Source organism: Nycticebus coucang, chromosome 2 (genome assembly GCF_027406575.1).
Source record: "Nycticebus coucang isolate mNycCou1 chromosome 2, mNycCou1.pri, whole genome shotgun sequence".
In the NCBI taxonomy this organism is placed as follows: domain Eukaryota; kingdom Metazoa; phylum Chordata; class Mammalia; order Primates; family Lorisidae; genus Nycticebus; species Nycticebus coucang.
In genome coordinates, this window is record NC_069781.1 from 183,399,448 (window position 1) to 183,417,303 (window position 17,856).

Genomic DNA, 17,856 nt, shown 5'->3' on the forward strand with positions numbered 1-17,856 from the left:
CAAATTAAGCTTCAGAGGTAAAAATTTAATATCTGAAATTTAAAATATACTGGATGGGTTTCACAGAAGAAAAGAACATTGTAGAAGGAAAGATCACAGAGTGGGAAGCTGTGAACCTTGTAACTGTAGCTATGGAAACTGTAGCTATGGAAGCTGTGAACCTTGTAACTGTAGCTATGGAAACTGTTCAAGTCAAAGCAGAGAAAAAAACCTAAAAAATATAACAGGGCAGGTGGCACCTGTGGCTCAAAGGGGTAGGGCGCTGGCCCCATATGCTGGAGGTGGCAGGTTCAAACCCAGCCCCGGCCAAAAACTGCAAAAACTGCAAAAAAAAAAAAAAAAAAAAACTATCTATTTATCTCTCTCTATATATATATATAACAGGGCACCAGTGACCTTTGGGATAATATTAAGGCATCTGGCGCATGTATAATTGGAGTTCTAGAAAAAGGAGAGAGGGAGGCAGGGACAGAAAATGTTTTGAAGAAATAATGGCTTAAAAGTTTTCTAAATTTGATGGAAACTGTAAATCCACAGGTCCGAGAAGCTCAATAAACTGCTATAGAATAATCATTCAGAAAGGCACATACAGGCATATTATAAACACATTCCTGAAAACCAGGGATAAAGAGAAATCTTAGAAGCAGCCAGATAGGAAAAGATACACTATGTACAGAAAAAAAATATGAGAGACATGCGGAGTGAAATAATATCATTTGAAAGTACGCTGTGATAAGTTAAAAATGCATATTATAAACTCTGGAACGTCTTATAAAAATAAAACGTTAAGGTATAGCTAATAAGCCAATAGTAGAGACAAAGTGAATCAGTAAAAGAAGACCCTCGAGGGCTCTAACAGGTGCGGAAAAAAGGAGCAAGGGAGTGACGGACATGTGGACAAACAGAAAACAAACAGCAAGAGGAGAGATTGAGCCTTATTGATAATCGCATAAAACGTGAATTGTCAAATGCCCCAAATTAAGGTAGATTATAAAAGAGAATAAAGAAAGACGACCCAAATATATGCTGCCTGTGAGAAACACACTTTCAATAGAAAGGCAGAAATAGGTTAAAAGTAAGAGTGAAAAAATGCATGGTGTTGATGCTCGTCAGTGGAGGAAGAGGAGGGACCAGCTCCACAAACAGCAGACGGAGCAGATGGCGTAGCAAAACACACTCGCAGGGATAGAGAGGGACGCCTCATAATGACGGGGTCAATTCATTAAGACGACACAAAATCCCATGCATATAGATCCCTGATAACAGCTTCAAAACACATGAAACAATGCCTGCTAGAATTGAAAGGAAAAAGAAAGAAATTTAGAATTATAGCTGGAAGCCCAAGTATGGTAGGGTCTGAGTCTAACACCCCAGTACCATTCAGAGTATAACCAGAGGAGTCCTCAGATCTGTCTGTCTACATGGGTATCTGTCCATTTACCTATCTCAAGCTGTGATTATCCACCCCTGTCTATATGTAGACCTACCTCTACTTCTATCATCTGTAGCTACTTATATCCATTTCTGTTCTGTATCCACCTGTACCTGCCTCTCTCTCTCTGTCTATAGTTGACCCTTGACCATCAGAGGTTTTAACTCTCGGGCCCCCTTACTTGTGGGTTTTCTTCCTCCTCTGCCACCCCGAGACCTCAAGACCATCCCCCCCTCCCCTTAAGGAACAGTAAATATCTTTTCTCTTTCTATGATTGTAATAGTGTATTGTCTCTAGTTTACTTTATTGTAAGCAAAGAGTGTAATACACATATTTACAAAGTGTGCTGTCAATGGTGAAGCTTCTGGTCAACAGCAAGCTATCGGGAGTTACGTTTTGAGAGAGTTAAAAGTTGTGCACACATTTTCGACGGCACAGAGGTCAGCAGCCCTGACCCCTGCTTTGTGTGAGGGTCAGCTGTGTGAGACTGACTGTGTAATTGTAGGGGCCAGGTAAGCGGATCTGACGACAGGCAGGTGCAGCCCAGACACCAATCAGCACTGTGTTCACCGGAGGAATTTCTTCTTTCCCTCCGGACCGGTTAAGTCAACCCCACCCCCTGGAAAGTCCCCATCACTTAAGGAGGACTAATTCTGGACTTTGATTGTATCTGCCAGGTCCCCTCACAATAGCTTCCCAATTAGGATTTGATTAAAAATAAAGAGAACTGGGTAGCGCCTGTGGCTTAAAGGGGTAGGGCCCCAGCCCCATATGCTGGAGATGGCAGGTTCAAACCCAGCCCTGGCCAAAAACTGCAAAAAATAAATAAATAAATAAATAAATAAATAAATAAGTAAATAAATGGAACCGTGGCCTTGGAACGGAGACACATCAGAAAGCCTACACAATCCTCCTTCAGCTGCAACAGAGCAACGGCAGAGAAAGCCAGTAACACATGGGAGGCTTGAACAACATCGTCAGTGAACTTTAATTAATTGGCACTTAGAGAAAATGCTGCCTTACTCTCTGTAGAATGAACACAGAGCATTCAGCAAGGTGGACTATATTCCTGACATAAGATACAGGGTGTCCCAACAGTCACCCCTACAGTCACCATACACAGGGAAACTCGGAAACTAGACAAATGTATATTATTTACAACTATTCATTACAAAATTTTATAAAGAGGTGGCTGACACACGGACAATATTTTGTAAATATTTTGTAAAATTTTGTAAATGAAGGTACATTTAGCTCCAATGTCCCAGTTTCCCTATGTTTGGTGACGTTACAGTGGACTTTGGGGACACTGTATCTCCCAACAAATTTAAGAAGGTTAAAGTCACACAAAATATGTTTTATGACCACAAAGTGATTTTATTTAACTAGACACCAATAATAGATATCTGAAAACTTCCTAAATATTTAAACTTAAAACACTTCTAAATAACTCGTGGGTCAAAGAAGAAATTACTGGGAAATTAGAAAGTACTCGAAACTGTATGAAAATGGAAATGTGGCCCTTCCAAGGACCAGACGCTGTTAAAGTAGCAAGAAGAAGATTTATAGCATTAAGTACTTACATTGGAACAGAAGAAAGGTCTCAGATAAACTGCCACCTTGAGAAGCAGAGAAAGAAGGCGAATCAAACTCAGCAAGCCGGGAGGGGTGGGGAGAAAGAAGCTGGCGCAACAGAAAACAGAAACACCACAGAGAAAATCAGTTTCTCTGATTCCTTTGAGCTCAGAGTTTGGTGACGCGGCTTGATCTAATAACAGCTGTAGAGTGGGGGTAATCATTCATCCTAAATCCCGGAAACGGGCACGCAGAGGTCAGCAGAGCTCTCCAAGAGCGCGCAGAGTGTGGCTCCCAGGCAGTGGAGCTAGAATTTGAAGACGAGCCCCTGTTGTCTCTGCACGTCCTGCTTCCTCCCGGCTTCGCCAGCAGCTCCGCCAGCAGCTCCCCCTGCCCTCAGAGCCAGTGAGTCTGAGCTGGGGACAGGGCTGCCTGGCACCCCGCACCACCCGTAGCTTGTCAGACACTTCGGTGGCTGGGCTCCTGTGGTTTCTGCCTCACATCTGTCAACACACAGGGCCTCACCCATGCCATCCTGGGACACTTTTGCCCTGGAAGACGCCAGCGTGAATGGCTGGTGTCGCTCTCCCTCTCTGAGGACGTTTACCCAGAGATGTTGTAGAGAGAACATGAGGAAGCAGACCTGTCCAAGAGCTGCGGTCACACTCTCAGAGGCGTCGAGGAAGGAGGTTTGTTCTGCAGTGCCAGGAGTGCAGCTAGCCTGCCTCTCAGACCCCATCACAGCCTTCTGCACCAAGGAACTGGGCAGTGGAGGTGACGGCAGCGCCACCTCTCTCCCACGAAATCCCAGGTAGGCCCTGCTCCACATAGTCTTGATCTCAGCCCTCAAAATGATAGCCACCGAAAATGCATTACCATTATTGCTACACACTTGTCCTTGGCGGGTTGCCGAGCTGCCAGGGGCAGGTCGTCCCATGACCTGTCAGTCCACATACAGCCCAGGCGTCCATGAGATGCCCAGCAAACGGTCTTGCTTACTCATCTGCTCTGTAGTAAGTTTGGATAAACGGGAGCTTTGAAAAATGAGGCAACTCAACAGTAGATGCCCCATGGAACACATATGTGATGCGTGGGTGCTGAGGTGACAGATTCTTCCGCACGGCCTGGGGAGTGCTGGCAGCAGGGCGTAGGTTGTCTGTGTGGCACATGGCTAGGCAGCTCTCAGCTTGGAACAGCATGAGCTGTCCTGAGCTCGTAGAAACCGCAGAGCAGACCAGAGGGCGTTCCCGTGCTTCTGTGAGTGACAGGTGATAATGTTTTATTGAATCAGAAACATTTCCAGACTAATTCACTCTTTCACTCATTTGGGTAGAAGGGAGGAGGGGGGCAGTTGGTCAGGGAGAGAGAGAATGAGAGACCTGAGGCGGACTAAGCACCCTAACAGGAGCTCAGGCTCCACGCTGCACACACAGTGTGCCCAGCCTGGAGCACAGACGGAGCAACAGGCTGGCCACAGCAAGTTAAAATGCTGTTTGTTCAGGGCTGAAGGTGTCCACTCCCTGTGACTTGCCGGGGCCGCTCCATGTCTCCCAAGATGCTCCCTCCCCCCAACCTCCTCCCCATTGGCAAATGAACTTGTTTTTCCTTCCATGTGAGTCCATCCAAGTTGGAATATTAGTTGTATATGAAGCGACATGTTCTAAGGTTACTGGGAAAGAAATCAGTGTCAGCTCCCTGTAAGGGCTGTCCCACCCTAAGCTCGGCCCCGGGGACGTGCTGTCCATGTGGTTAGACCCTGCTTTTGCTCCCCCTGCCAAGACCAGGCGCAGCCGAGGCTGAGCTGGCTTTTCTGCCATAGTAAAGGGAGAACCCTCCACACAGCCTGGCTGGCCTTGGAGACGGCACTGCCCCTGGCAGTCTGGCTTCTGGAAGCTCCTCAGTGTGACTCTCAGGCAAGAGCAAGGTCAGGGCTGGACTCGCTTTTGCAGGAGTCTGGGGACTTTAATCTGCTTATTCTGTTGATCAGGCCCCTCCCTCTGCCATGGCCTTTAATGCAGAAGTGGATGTGGGAGGGCAGCCTGGTGGACGTGGTGGGAGGACGCGTCCAGCATGGACCAAGGGAGCTGGAGGAGAAGGCAGGGGGCACTCTCTGGGAAGGGGCTGTGGGTAGGGTGGGAGGAAGGGCAGCTGCAGGTGGTGGGCTGGGCACAGGGGCCCAGGCCCTCCCAAGGGCAGCGGTGTGCACACAGGAACAGGTCGCCTGCTTCTCACCACCTTGGTGCGAGTTTGCCAGAGAAGGGCAGAGCGTGGATGACCTCTTGCTTGATTTTATACACCCAGAAGTTTGTTTTTAGAGGAAGTTTAACTTTGCTGTGCTGGCAAAACAGGAAATGTGGGTAATATTTTGTAAAAGAAATATTCACAGCCCCACTAGTATTTGGTCTGGACTTGGGTCTCCCACACACTGGGGTTGCCCGGAGAGGAGACACCACACCTGGGGGAGGGAAGAGGCACGTCTGCTGTCATTCAGGAACATCACTGAGTTAGAACCGCGATGGCCTCGGCCGAAGGGGGTCACCGTCACCTGGATGGGGGACGCCCCTTCTCCTCCAGCAACAGGTTTCATGTTTCTGCAGAGCCGTGAAGTTAGACAATTAATTAGGCCCTGAGGACCTTTCCTGTGGACCCCAGCACACCCCCGCCCACCCTCCCACTGCGGACGTGTGGCTTTGTGGGCGAGGTGGGCAATCCCAGTCTGAAGTGTTGTTTATCAGCGACCCTCGTGGCACGGTCCTGGGCCTATGACAGCAACGACACCCAGGAACTCGCTATAAACTCAGACCCTCCAGCCTCAGCCCAGACCCGCTGAGTCAGAGCCCCAGGTGGGCACATTCTGCTTCTGACAAGCCCTGTGTGTGATTTTGAACCTTTGGGCTATGGATCTGATGTGAAATGGGTGACTTTACAGATGCGACTTGTATCTTAATAAAGATCTCAGACAAACAAGCAAAAGATAATTGAACATCTGGGACAGAAATGGTAATGATGATTTGTGTGGTTTACAGCGTGTGAGACAGACGTGGGAACAGTGAGACAGACAATCGGATTCACAGAACAGAACAGAGGCGGAAAGACACCCAGGCCACATGGCTAGATGGAACAAAGATCCTCTTCTCAACAATCGGCTCTGAAACAGCCACACATTAGTCTGCAAAGAGAAAAAAATGAACTTGACCCAGATCTTGAACTAAATACAAAATCTAACAATGGCCCTAGACTTAGAGGTAAAATTTAAAACTATAAAACCTCTAAAAGACAACACAAAATAATCTCTGTGATAACTTGTGAGGCAAAGATTCTTAGGATACAAAAGCATGACTGTAAAAGAAATAAAATTGATAAATTGAACTTTATCAAAATTGGAAGATTTTGCTCTTTGAAGACTTAATATGAAAAGGCAAGCTGTCAACCAGGAGAAAGGGCTCACAAGACACAGGTCTGATGCTGGACTTGAACCTACCGTCCGTGACTCTTCCAACTCGATGCTAAGACAATAAATACTCCCCTTAAAAGAAGATAAAACATCTAAAATAAAAATGAAATAACACACACAAAGATGCCAGATGTCACTAGTCATTAGGGAAAGTAAAATTAAAACTGCTGTGAATTACTGCTACGCATTTACTAGAATGGCCAAAATAAAAGGGAAAAAAAAAGGTGAAGACCAATGCCAAGCACCGGTGAAGACGGGTTGCCCCGGAGGCTCCTGTAGTGGGGTGAGGGGTGATGCAGCCACTTTGGGGGCAGCTGAGTTTCTCAAGTGGGGTCCAGTGATCCTTCTCCCAGGAGAAATAAAACGCACATCCCACACAGCCTGAAGGTGGGGGTTCTTAGGAGCTCTGCTGTGATAGTCCCTGACTAGAAGGAGCTGGTACCATCAGCCAGTGAGCGCAGGAACCAACTGGACCATCCCTTGGTGGAATGCAGCAGAGGGCAGGAGCTGACACCACCCTGCACATCTCCAGTGCATTACATCAGGTGGGAGAAGCCAGGCTGTCAGAGCTGTGAGGACTCTACTTATGGGACATTCAGGAGAAGGAGAAACCAGGGGCAGAGAAGGGAGAGGTGGTGTCAGGGGGTGACTGGGAAGGAGACTGAGGGCGCGGGCAGAATGCGTCCGTCTCCATCAAGGCAGGATGCCCACTCTAAGCATGAAAGTTGTGGGTTTTACACCTGACAGGGTGCCTATCCCTAGGTAGAGAGTAGACCTCAGTAAGCCTGAACCCTAAAAAGCAGCCTGCAGGGGACCCGGCCGTGTGGGGAGGAAACCCACCCTGGTGCCCACCTTATCTGGGAGTGGGACAGGAAGTGTGTCCCCTGGAGGGGTCAGTCCCAGGTGTAGATGAGGGGGGTGCTCTGGGCAGGAGCAGGCTGGGAGGTGGGCTCCGTGGAGGGCTGTGGCAGGGGTGCAGATGTGGGAAGTGCTTGGGGTCAGGGCAGAGCTGACTTGAGTGTTTTTCGGGCACCAGCCACAGCCTGAGCTGGCCAAGTTTGCACTCTTCCTCAGGGGACACTGGTGCTCAGGCACACCCAGGGTGTCTTCTGGGAGAGAGAGACTCACAGCGTCTCCACAGCCTGACATGGGCTGGCTCTCTGGGGCTAGGACTGTCCCCCAGGTCCTGTGTTGGTGCATCGGAGCCCTTCTGGGCCCTCCCGGAATTTATCACACACAGGATGGCCAGTCTCCAAACCTCTCCAGATACCTGGAAAACGGGAGCATGAGCTGGCTGGGTACAGGGAGGCTGGAGGGGCCAGTCTTGCCCCCTGGCCGTCAGCCCCCTGCCCCCCTTGCCCAGGGACTCGCTTCCTTCCCACCTGCCCTCTCCCAGCTCTCGGCCCTGACCTGGAGTTTACACAGAGGCACCAAAAGTCAGAGTCTGACTTTCACTGGAGGCCTTGGGCTCAGGAAATTGCCCGCCCTGGGGAGGAGCTGACTGTGTGAGTGTTTGTTCTTCTGACTTTGTTGCTCAAAGCCCTTGTCCGCTGTTTAACTGTAATCTTCCAGAGATGCTGCCCTCCTCCCCACACTCTGCAGCCGGGCTCTTTGTCCACCAGGGTGACGTCAGGGAAATAGGATGGGACACTGACATGCCACTTGGTCAAGGGCAGCAACAAGGGAAGGGCTCAGTGGTCTCTGGAGTCAGGGAGAAGAAAGGATCAAAAGAGCTCAGGCTGGAGACAGAGGGATAAAAGGTGTCCGACACAGCAGTGGCGCTGACCCCGGCAGGCCTGAGTCTGCAACAACCCTGTTTTGAGAAGGGGCAGGAGAAACAGAGGCCCCAGGATGGTGTGTGTCGCCCCCGTCCAGGCTGGGATCTACTCCATCCCTAGCGCAGAGAACAGAGCCACCTTGCATCAGGAGTGGGGACCCTCTTTCCCGCCCTGAGCCACACATGGCTATGGCTGGCTGTAGTGCTCTTAACATAGCTGGATATTAGGAAAGGCCGCTTCCCATCCCAGTCGCCCCAGGCCACACTGGGGTGACCTGTCATTGTTGGGGAAGGAGGGCCCTGCCATTCTGCTGCCGCCAGACCCCTCAGAGGTAGAAGGAATTAGCTACTGAGCATAATGTTTCTGCCACACACACCCCCAAAGACTCAGGTGTTGAGAAAGTATTTTCCAAGAGACTGGAAGGAAAACCTGAGTTTTCTTGATCACACTCTCTTAATTTCCTCTGCTTCTGGCATTGGGTTCATTTGCGTCTTCTCACTCTGGAGACACAGCCCGCCCCCGGGGCCCAAATGTGGACGCTGCAGCCCCTCCCACGTCCCTGTCTCAGGTGGCAGTCACCTCTAGATGTGTAATTAAGTGCCACTGCATGCACAAAGCAAAACCACCTGCTATGAAGGACAACTCCACCAACAGATGGAATTTGGGAGCCATCATTACACACTGTGCTGGGAAGCGCAGGATGCTCGGGAGCCTGAGGCAGATTCCCGTAGCTGCCAGTGCAGCGGGGGCTTTGTTCAGGGCCTCCTCCCGCTGGCCCGTCTTGTTCAGGGGATGTTCCTCCTACTGGCCCGTGTTTATTCAAGGGCCACCCCTCCAGCCAGTCTGTGGTTGTTCAGGGGACACTCCCTCCTGCCAGCCTGTGGTTGTTTAGGGAACACTCCTCCCACTGGCCCATGGTTCCCACCTGTCTCGGGCTGGGCTTGTGCTGAGAGTGTGTGCACACCCCACACATGTACACAGATGTAGGTACACACACAGATGACCCCCTCTGCCAACATGAGGTGGTCTTCTCTTTCATTATTAGTATTACTAAAGACTGTCAGATGGAAGGGTGTGCGGGAGGGGGCTGCATGGCAGTGGAGCAGACCCCCGGGCCTTTCTTCTGGGAGGAGATGCTCAGAGCCTAGGCTGGTCCCTCTCCATGTTCAGGGACCGTGCATGTGTCACGGGGTCTAGATTAGGTTATGCTAATGGCATTTGCATTTGGCCTTTCCCCCCCTTTCCTTTTAAATCAGCCAATAATGGGAGACTACACTTGTTGCCAGAAGCCTCTGGAAACAAGAGCTGTTCCTCCCCAGCAGAAGGCCAGGCCGACCTAGGCGGGCGCCATGGCCGTGGGGCTCTGGCTCCAGCCCAGCGTGGGCTTATGATGTGCGGAGAGGGTGGGCCAGGCCCCTTCCTCTGTCATGTGCTGGACAGCCAACCTCAGCCGCCGGCTCCCGCCAAGCCTGCAGTGCAGCTCCAGGCCCTGGGCTGCCGCCTCCCTGATGAGGGCCCTTGGGGCAGAGTCAGAGATAATGTCTAAGAAGTAGGTGGCAGCAAGGGTCTCCCCAGATCACGCAGGCCCTGTCCTCTCAGAGGCAATCACGTGGCACTCGCAGTGGCACGCAGGCTCCTGGCATGTACAGTCCAGGGCATAAGAGCCGCATGAGTTTAAGCTCCTCTGTGTTGGAAACATGTAGGCAAAGTAAAATAAACACGATTCTTGGGAGGGCTCCAGGGTTCTGGCTAGGCAGGGGCTCGCGGCCACCAAAGCATTCGAGGAAGCTGGGTTTGACCCCAGAGGAGGTGGCGCCTACAAGACACAGGGACACATGGGACACTGGACAGAGAAGGCTCTGGCAGCCCAGCCGGTGGGGCAGAGGTGGAGAGCTCGGGGTAGGGGTGGGAGTCTGGCCTGCAGGTCAGGTCTCGCTGAGGGCCCCACACAAGGTCCTGGGGTGAGCCCTGAGAGGGTGTGGTTGGGTGAAGATGCTGACAGCTCTTCTCTGCCCAGTGTGGCCCAGCAGACACCCCACACCCTTGGGCTCAGGTCCCGGGCGGCACCTACTGGGTGTGACATCTTCAACATGAGGACACACATGTCCTATTAATAGCCATATTCTCTCTGACTAAAAGGCAGATTGTATTGAATACAGGAGGGAATGTCTCCTGAATGTCCCTTCAGAGTAGCGTTTCTAGTGTCTGTAATGACAGTGACGTGAGGGCGCGCACTGGGACACCCCACCAGACCCCAACCCAGACGACGTTCCCTCCCAGAGTTTATTTAGGTTCTTTTTGCCTTTCTTCTTCTTCTTTTTTTTTTTTTTTGACTTGAAGAAATCTCTGTAAATTGAATCTTAGAAATGCAGAAAGAATCCCAAATGTGGTTCATAGAAACAGTTTGAAGTAGTCCAACTTAATTCCAGATTGCCTGCATTTTTTTTTTTTTTACATCTGTGAAATCAAAACCAGATAGAAATGCTTTATTAAAATGCAGTGCCTAATGCTAATTTTTTCCCATGCTCAACGTAACAGATCTCAACTTCGTTCCCTGCTCTGTGTGTTTCTCTTGGAGCCTCTCAAATCGTGGCCATCTTCTCTCCCCTCCTTCCGTGTTACCACCTGTCTCTCTCTTCGCCAGCAAGGTCTCAGGACAGGGCCTGAGGAGACGGGCAAGGAGGTGGGCAGGGGCCAAGCCTGGGCCTCTTCTCTCTGGGTCCAGGACCCCCGTGAAGCCTCAGGCTCTGCCTCTCCTGTGAGCCTTCTGGATCCTGCTCAGCAGCCCTCCTTCCGTGACCCCATTTCCACTCTGGAATTCGGGTCCTGGCCCTAAGCTGATTCACACAGGCTGTTTCCAAGCAAACCATGAGCCTTCCCACCTCCCTGCTCCCACTTCTGCTATGACCCCTGCGGGTGCCATCCTCCCAGTGCCCAGTCCTTATCCCACCTCCTCCGTGACACCCCCATCCTCCCTCCACCCCAGAACACCACTAGCCGCTTCCTCTCCTGAGCTTCCAGGCAACTTAGTGGATCTGTTATGGAGGTGTCTGTCACATCCTCTGTCTGCTGAATATCTGTTGTCCTGAGAGCCTGGGCTGCTGCATGGAAGGACTCTGAGTCTGCTTCTGCCTGGATCCCTGGGGTTCTGATTGAGGAGGCCTAGGATGGGCCCTCGTGCTGCTGGCACCATTGTCCCAGTCCAGTAGCTTCAGTATGGAAACTCAGACCCTCTGCCCTCATTTTAACAAGACTCCTAGGTGTCACCTTTGTGTGTTAGGGTTTGAGGAGCGCTGACTTGGATTCTGAGCTCCCTGGTGCTGGGAACGCCCCCCATGTGTTCTGTCTTCTATGTCAGTAAGAACTTCTGCACATAGGACGCCCTGCAGACATGTGTGGGAATGAAGGCGCCATAAGCTGACTGTTGCCTCATTTTTCCCTTTTGAAAAAGAAGATCCTTCTGTCCCAGACCTTGTGTGTAGAATGTTCTCCAAGAAGGGAGAGCATCTTATTAAAAGTACCTGAAGGAGCTTGGGAGTGCAAATTGTCTTTGCCTTGTGGTTTACAGTATGGTGCACAGCATTAGGCCACAACTCAAAAGCACTGTCATGTTTAGTGTTAGCAGAAATTGTCTTACATTGGTGGGAGGTTTGATTGTCAAGATATACAGCAACAGCCTTTAAATTTGGGAGCCCCTGTTGTCATTCAAATGTGTACCTCTACAATTGTACAAAGTATCCGATTCTACTATTTGTGGGTTACGCTTGCCAGATAGGTCTTAAAACTTGTGTATTTTTGGGAAAAGTTTATATACATTTTTGGGAATCATTGTGAAAGATCAAGAAATAGGGATAGCCATTTCTTTAATATCCATTTAAAATCTGTTTATTTCATGCTAGTGGCATCATTAACTTGTCACCAAGCAGGACTCTATTTAAAACAAAATTTAAAACTATTTGTGGCCTGTATGTGTTTAATCTGGTTAAAGATAAAGCTCCATAATGCTGTTTTTATACAACACATTAACCAGCTATAAAATACAGATCTTTATCAATAGCAGCCAAAGAATTTCAGGATGCATATACAGATAGACTATAAAGTCATGTAGTTTGAAACGTGGTGTTTCATTATGAAATAGCTCTCAAGTTGCTTGTAAAGCTAATCTAATTAGGCTTGGTGCCTATGGCTCAAGCGGCTAAGGTGCCAGCCACATACACCTGAGCTGGTGGGTTCAAATCCAGCCTGGGCCCACCAAACAACAATGACAGCTGACCAAAAAATAGCCAGGCATTGTGGCGGGCGCCTATAGTCCCAGCTACTTGGGAGATGGAGGCAAGAGGATCACTTGAGCCTAGGAGCTGGAGGTTGCTGTGAGCTGTGATGTCACAGCACTCTACCCAGAGTGACAGCTTGAGGCTCTGTCTCTACAAAAAAAAAAAAAGCTAATCTAATTAAATAAATGTCCTCAAAAAAAAAAAAAAAAAAGCACCCGAAGGGCACTGCTTAGGTAGCAGCCATCTGCGTAGCCCCCAGAGCTCGGGGACACGCAGCCTCAGCAGACACTTCTCTGTAAAATCAGGCCTCAGGTTCAATTCCACCTTCACTGGGCCTTCCCAAGTGAGGAACTGTCATTTCCACAACAGCAAACCCCCAAACGCATGTCTCGTAAAAGCACCAGAGAGGGGAGCTGGAGGGATAAAGATGTTGACGCTAGGATGCCTGTCCCCACACAGTAGTGGGGAGTGAGGGTCGGGGGCAGATGGGGTCTCTCGTGGTGACTTCTGAGTGGGCTCAGGAAGGTGTGCTGGGCGTGTGGACACTTGGATGTCCCTGGGGCCTCCTCTCTGGAATAGCCCTGGGTGTACGCATTTGTTTACATAGTCAACATTTATTGTGCTCCTGCTATACGCCAGGGGCTGTAGAAATGCTGTCCCCACGCCGATTGTCACTATAGAAAAAGGTACAGAAGTAGTCACCACCAGAGGAAAGCCGACCCCAGAGAAGCGGCCCAGCCCCACGCCCTGCTGCTGCCGCCGCTGCCACTGCTTTCCTACCCCGTGCGCTCATCTTGATGCTTGTTGGATGCTACACAGGGCCACGTGGATCGGAGCTGCGATGTGGGGCTTCCCATGGGCTTGTGTCGATTGCTCTGCTCAGGCGATGTGGCCAAACTCGGTTTGTCTCTCTTCTCCTGTTCTGAAGGAATCCGCTTCTGGCAGGAGAGAGAAGGCACCTGTAGCTCCAGCTGGCACTGGGGCTGGGGTATAGACCAGACAGCAACCTGGAGGTGGGTGGACACTGGCCGTGGGGTCTGAAGGCCAGGATTTAAGTCTACCGGGTGCCCTTTGCTGGCATGAAGCCTCGACTGACTCCTGGCACATGGGGACAGTGATGATATTGCCCACCCCCCTGGGCTGGGGCAGCTCCGTTGACCAGGCACATCGAGGGCTCTCACAGAACACCTTGCACACGTCGTTTCTCTCCCTTCACTGCGGCGGAGACTGGGAACAGGCAGGGGAGAAGCTGGACCAGAGCAGGAGAAACGCAGCAGCGGGGGCAGGAGGACAGGACCTGGGCATAGGGGAGCCCCCTGGCTTCTCCCTGGGAACCGATTGAGGGAGCTCATTCAAATGTCATTCATTCATTCCCCACACTCCCCATACCAAGACATGGTACTAGGTCCCGCTGAGGATTTAAAACCAAATAGTAAACAAATCCTGCTGTCACAGAAAATGGGCAAATAGGAAAAAAGAGTTATGTTGAGAGGACCATGGTGAGGGCTCTGGCGAGTCACTGGGAAGGCCAGCTCACATGTTTTCTTGGGGTCACCTGCTCTGGGCTGACCCCGGGTCCCCCAAATGTATGTGATCAAGCCCTCACCCTAGTGTGACAGGATCTAGAGACAGGGCCTCTGGCAGGTAATCAGGTTTAGATGAGGCCATGAGGGTGGCCCCTACCTGGAACTCACTCTCTCCACCCCGTGAGGACACAGTGAGAAGGTGCCCAGGAAGCCACCTGCAGGGCAGTTTTTAATCAGGGCTTTAATCCGTTGGCCAGGGCTGTGAAATCTGAGTTTGTTGTTCAGTGGTTCTGTGGCTCTGGTTGGATCCCAGGCCTTCACCAAGTCTCAGTTTATTAAAAATAGGGACATTTGCTATGCTGGCCTCTTGGGGACGCCATGTAGCACAAACACAGTGGTGATGAGATGTCACATGGGGCTCAGGCTCAGTGGACACTGGCCAGCAGGACACCAGGGCGAGACTGGAACATTGCAGCCTCTAGGGTTCTCTCTGTGACCCGGATTGGGGCACCCCGGCCCACGGTGTTCCTTTGGGGTAGGATATGACCTGAGGCCCCTTGACTCCCCCCTAAAGTCCCTCCCATTCCAGTGTCACTGGCAGGAGAGCCCAGGCTGCAGTGTGGACTTGGCTGGTTTCCCGAGAGGAGGCTGTAGGCGTTTCCAGGTCAGCTTGTCTGCAGTCCCAAGGGCAGGCACGGGGATGCCATGAATTCATGGTTGAAACAACCCCTGGACATACCTCCCAGTGCCACTGGTACCAGCATCCCTGGAAACTTGTGGCTCCTGGGACCAAGAGCTGCAGATGGGCGCAAGCTCCCAGAGGATCTCGTGGCTTGCCTGGGGACACTGCATCCGTGAGGACACAGGAACATGTCAGAGCCTGGAGACGCTGTGTCCGTGAGGATACAGGAACACGTCAGAGCTTGGGGAGTGCTGTGTCCCTGAGGACACAGGAACACGTCAGAGCCTAGGGATGCTGCGTCCCTGAGGACACAGGAACACGTCAGAGCCTAGGGATGCTGCGTCCTCGAGGACACAGGAGCACGTCAGAGCAAATGGAGGCTCACTGGTGCCCTTTAGTCATGCAAGGCATGCTCAGAGGAGGCACCCAGCTGCCACAGAGCAGGTGTCAGACAGGACAGCCGGCCAGGGCTCAGCAGTCACTGCCAGCACGCACAGGCTCTTGTGGTTCCCATCCGGTGGTGGGGGCTGATGGAGGGGCGGGAGAACACACACAGCCAGTGAGTGAACTGCAGTGGGGATGGATAGGCAGAGGTAGCACTGCCAACCCTTGGGGGGCATCAGGGAGGTGAGAGGTCAGAGACTGAGCAGGAGCCCGCAGGTGAAGCAGGGAAGTACCAGCCTGTGCCTGCCTCCTGCTGCTGCCTGAGTGAGGGGACACCTTTCACGTCCAGAAACCACCAGGGCTGCTGGGATGGAGCCTTCCCTCAGAAGCCACGTTTCAGAGGGGACTGAAGGCCTTGGGGGTGAGTCTGACTCTGTCGCCAGCCATGGAGGCTGGTTTAGAGGGAAGAGCACTTCCCAGAACGACAGAGCCCCACCCTCCAGCGAGATTACGGGAGCACACGTGGAGGTGCGGGGGCGACACCCGAAGGTGTGGTGTCACCATACCCTCTCGGTCCCCAGTGTGATTATGGGAGGACTCCTGGAGGCGCTGGGGGGAAGGCCTAAAGGTGTGGTGTCACCATACCCTCTGTCCTTGGTCCATCTGGGAGGCCCTGGGGCTGCATGCCGACCCACAGCCGGGTGGGCACCTGGAGCAGTGACCAGCAGCGACTCCCTTTGCCTGGTCTCACGTCAAGACCACCACTAGAAGAGAAAACAAATAAAATGTGACGCTGCAGAGGAATTCCAATAAACAGGACATGTTTCCAAGTCTCCTGAGGGCCGTCTGCCTGGGAGCAACTTATGGGCATGGCCATAATTCTTTACTGCTCTCCCACAGGGTGCCCCTGCCCTCCGGGTCACGCTCCAGATGCTGGGACCAGATGCACGACTTTGGCCTTGGGGACTTCCAGCCCTGCCCACCGTTGTGGGCCCCTGTGCATGCAGGCGAGGTGGCCAGGTTGGCCGAACGTGAGACCCTGTCAGGTGGGCCAGTGCCCAGAGGACCCTCGCCCACCCAGACCCCACGTGCCTGTCACTGCCGAGCACCTGCTGGGCCCAGGACCTCCTCCCCTCCCTTCTGTGGAGGAGGACCCCTCTAACTCTAGGTCTCTGGTGAAGGCCTCAAATGCTCCCCCAGGAGTATCTGCATCTCCAGGGCCACCCAGGTCCATGCTAACCACAGGGGCTGGGCCTGAAGTCTGGGGAGTTGATGTCTGCTGGTGCCTGAGACTTCATGTCTACCAATGCGTGCTGGCCGTCATCCCACTATTTGTCAGGAGAAGAATCTAACTAACACTTTGTTCCTCACGGAACAGGAACACGAGGCAGCTGCTCTCAAGGCACCAACAGCCCAGGAACCCACCTGAGGTCACAGGGGACTATGGTGGATCCGGGCTCAGGACTCTGGGTTGGCAGCACTGGGTCCTTGTGTCACTGTCCCAGGTGCCCCTGTGAGTGGGCAGCTTCCCCTGTCCGCAGCACTCCTGCACAGTGGACGAGGTGGGCAGGAGACACCCATGCATCCCCGGGGTGCCTGCCAGAGGCCTCCTGTCTCAGCTCCTCACTTTCCCCAGATGGACGCGGTCAGGCAGGTGCTTTGGTAATACACAGGGCACATCTAGTGCAGGTTGTTCCTCTTAGAAACTATGGCTCTGGGGCGCAGAGTAGACTTGGTGGTCCTGGAAGAGAAATTTGGAAAACTTGACTGTGTGTACAGTTTTGAGAGGGCCCCTGATGACAGAGGACGGCTCTGGGCCCTTGTGGCCTCCAGCTCAGCGGTATCCTCAGGCCTCCAATGGCACCTCTTGGGCATCTACTCAGGGCTGGCACTGAGCGAACAGAGGTGACCCTGGGGCAGCATGAGGTGGGTGAAAGGGCTCTGGGTGGACAGTCCAGGCCTAGTATAGCCCTGGTCAGGTGAAGGCCACCTGGGGGCTCTGAGAGCCGGGGGTGTGGCAGGGTCCTGGGATGTGTGCCCTTGGCATACCTGTCGTGTTTACTATGACAGAGCCAGGATGCAGGGCAGGCAGCCCCCACCCAAATCTGAGTAGAGCGTTTAGCGTTCTCAGTGTCACACACAGGGAGGGTGTCAGATCTGGGGGACAGAGCTGGTGCTGCAAGTTGAAGCCAGGAGGGGGACCCTTGGCACCAGGGAGGGCTGGGGTGCAGAAGGACATGACTGTGGGGGCTACAAACTTCCCAGGTGCTCGAGCAGACTGTGAACAGCTCCTAGGTGTGGGGGAGTCCCCATCTCCATAGGGCTGTGGCCCGGGACATGGTAGAGACCCCAGTCTAGGGGCCCTGGGATCTTAGCGTGGGTTACCCCCTCCATCCTCCTCCACCACCAAGGTAGCAGCACCTTGTCTGCTACCAAGGGTACTGGGCTGAGTGCTGAAGGGTCGACCTGCCTTACTCCCTGACTCCAGCACCAGTCCAAAGGAGTGGGTGCGTGGATGACGTGGGTGAGCCCCACCCGGGCGGTGCTGCAGAGCCTCTCCACTTTGCTTCATCCTTGTGCTTCAGACCACTTGAATGGCATTGCTAGGCCCTGCTCTTCTCTTTTTGTAGAAAACTGTCCAGAGGGAGGAGGGTGGAGAAAAGGGGAAAAAATATCCAGCTTTAAGCTTCTGGGGCTTTCTCCAATAGGCAGCAGGAGGAGACACTTTTTATTTTATTTATTTTTTTAGTA